Below are 3093 nucleotides of genomic sequence, written 5' to 3' on the forward strand. Positions count from 1 at the left end.
GTCAAAAGTTCTTTTGACCCTCTACTGTTTCAAAGGAGTGATCAGAGGTGAGTAGAGACTGAAGTGCTTCTTCTCCCCTGCCCAAAAGGTCAGATAGAAAGCAGTGGATGATGCCTTTCTGTTTAGGGAACCCTTACATCTGATAATGAATACTGTTAACCCCCATAAAAGATTAACCCAGTAAATGGACAAGACCAAGGTACCAGAGCTTCCTAAAGGGTTCCTGGCTGCAGTCTAAGGTACTATCTTACAAGTGCTCACACACATTTTAAGGGCAAGGCTACATGATAGAGTGGAGAGAGTAGAGTGCTAACAATCAGGAAGACCTAACTCAGATGCACTTTAATTTTTTTTTATTCTAAACTTAGTAAATACCAAATAAAATGGGCATTTCTATACACATGGTAAAACAGAAAAAGAAGACTGGCCATGACACTGAAGATCTCCAGTGCGTACAGCTTTGCTTTTCTTTTTGAGTATATAGCAAGTTCAACCTGTGGCTTTCAGAGCTGTCCAGCCTTTCTGTGCTTCTTTGTGTGATGGGGCCAAGTCACTTACACTCTCCGCTTCAGTTTCCTCCTCTGTAAATCTGGGATAATAGCACATGTATCCCACAGGACTTTTGTGAGGATCACACAATATAACCCATGTAAAAGAGCTATAGAAAGGGTTTTATTATTTTGTCCGTAGCATAGTGCTTTGCACATAGTAGGCACGAAACAAATGAAAAAGACTTTAACTGAATCACAGTCACTTAAGCCTTTGTTATGTCTCTGCTCATGCTATTCACTGCCCCCTCCCCCACACCAGTAATGTCCTTCCTTTTCGACATCCCATAGGAATCCTATCCTTCCCTCTGTCCAGATTAACAAGGAAGGTTCCAATCCACCCCCTGCCTCCCAGCCACTACTACAAATTTCCTTCCTATGCTGCTCAATTTACTATCTCCTTGGCAAAAATAAAAGCCAACCTTCCTCCCCTCTCCACCCCCAAACACCCAACACAGGTCATCAAGACCAATTCCTCTACATGTAACCTCCTTATCATCCCCTGACCATTTTCTTGAATAGATTACCCTGATTACCATGTCCCCCTCTCTAATCTTCAGTACCCCCCTCTAGTATTGATTCCTTCCCATGTGCTGGCAAACACACCCAAGTAAAACTTCATTCCTAAAAAAATCTTAGCATCCTTCTAGCAATTCTTATTTTTCTCCTTCCCTTCTCAGCTCATTGAAAAATATTCCACAGACTTTCAGTCAAGTTAGTAGCCTGGGCAAGTGGCCCAATTCCCCTACATCTACTTCAGCAAAACAATGAAGTTCCTACCAGACTGAATAACGATCAGGCAATCCAATCAGAAGCTGTTAAGTGACATCTTCTACCCCAAAATTACACAAAGAGTTAGGTTTCCCGTTGATCCCTCCCAGGACTTAGGGCCGGTACTGGGTAACTTTCCAGTAGGACCAAAGATGTCTCAATCATTCTGTCGTGTCTGGTTGCAACTTCCACAAGAATGCCCCAGGGAGGGGAACCAGGAAGCCCCAATGACCACCAAGGTGACAAAATACTTAAGAGTAGGATGGACACAGCCTAGGGGCTTTAAAGTCCCTAACTCGGGTGGAAATCAGAACAAGATCCCAGGTGACCCAGGGCAATACCAAGCAGGGCTGACTAATTCACACAGAAGTGTGAAGAGGGTTGGGAGCAGAGCCCCACCCTAGCACAAAGCCCCAGCTCAGTAACTAAAGCTGGAGAGATGAGTAAAACACTAACTAGTACTGAAAATTGTTGTAGTTCTAGAGATCTCCAACACAAGGAAGGAATAACTTTGAGCAGCAAATCAAAAGAAAATAATTTCCACAGACTATAATACCTAGAAAGAAACAAAACTGAAGGAGGGGGGGACCTCTAGAGGAAAATATTAGAAGAAAAAATAACTTAGAAAAAGGAGTAGGGGCAGCTAGGTGGTGCAGTGGATACAGCACCAACCCTGGATTCAGGAGTACCAGAGTTCAAATCCGGCCTCAGACACGTAACACTCACTAGCTGTGTGACCCTGGACAAGTCACTTAACCCCACTGCCTAGCCAAAAAAAAAAAAAAAAAGAAAGAAAGAAAAAGTAGTAAACCTACCCCAAGAAATGAATTCCCTGAAAACTATTATAGATCAAACAGAAATCAAGTGAGACCAACACACACACACACACACACACACACACATACACACACACATCTATCTCAAGACTGAAAAAGAAAAAAAAAAAGTAAGCTATCTGACCTGAAGAACAGATTGAGATGATGTAACAATCACTTGACTCCCTGAAAACCATGCCTTTTGGCAAAATAAAATGTTTTTAAAGCCTAGACACTGTATTACAAGAAATCATAAATGATGCCTCCCAAATCATTAGAACCAGAAAGAAAAGTGAAGATAGAATCCTGAAAGGAACCCCCAAAGTCCCAGTTATGTCACAGATAAAATCCAAAGCTCCCATGTCAAAGAAAAAATTCTGCAAGCATTCAGAAAGAAGCAGTTAATGTACCAAGGAAGGACCATCAGGATAACACAAGACCTAGAAACCAAAGGAGACTGGAATATAATATGCCAAAAGGGGCACAAGTGATAGGTTTCCAACCAAGTAATTGTCTCTGCAAAGCAGAGACTAATCCTAATGGGGGTGGAGAGGAGGGGAGAAGATGAATCTTTAATGGAAGAGGATTTCCAATTATTTCTGATAAAAAGACCAGAGCTAAGTAGGAACTCTGAAATACAAACACAAGAGTCCAGAGAAATCTAGAAAGTCAAGTTTATTTGAGCAATTGGAAGCTGTATGCTGATTTCGTACTAAAATATTAATAGAGAAGAAACAAGGGTCCCTTCAGCACCTTAATGTCTGTTGAGTGGCTCTGAAGGAGTATAAAAGGAGGGACACACTAGCATAAAAGGAAGGAAGAATAGGGTGGGGCCTGGTAGTTATCATCAGTGGGTTTCATGAATGATAATATACAAACACAGAAGAGGCTAGGACAACGGGCATCATATGAACACACACACACACACACACACACACACACACACACACACACACACA

The 3093-nt window shown here is 41.9% G+C and overlaps 1 protein-coding gene across 2 annotated transcripts in view; it reads right to left on the minus strand.

Annotated features, from left to right (window-relative positions):
* Positions 1-3093, minus strand: part of UBTD1 (ubiquitin domain containing 1) — a 61720-nt gene that overhangs the window by 47777 nt on the left and 10850 nt on the right. The window lies entirely within an intron of this gene.

The sequence above is a fragment of the Vombatus ursinus genome, unplaced genomic scaffold (assembly GCF_900497805.2).
Source record: "Vombatus ursinus unplaced genomic scaffold, bare-nosed wombat genome assembly UNPS02000749.1, whole genome shotgun sequence".
Taxonomy (NCBI): domain Eukaryota; kingdom Metazoa; phylum Chordata; class Mammalia; order Diprotodontia; family Vombatidae; genus Vombatus; species Vombatus ursinus.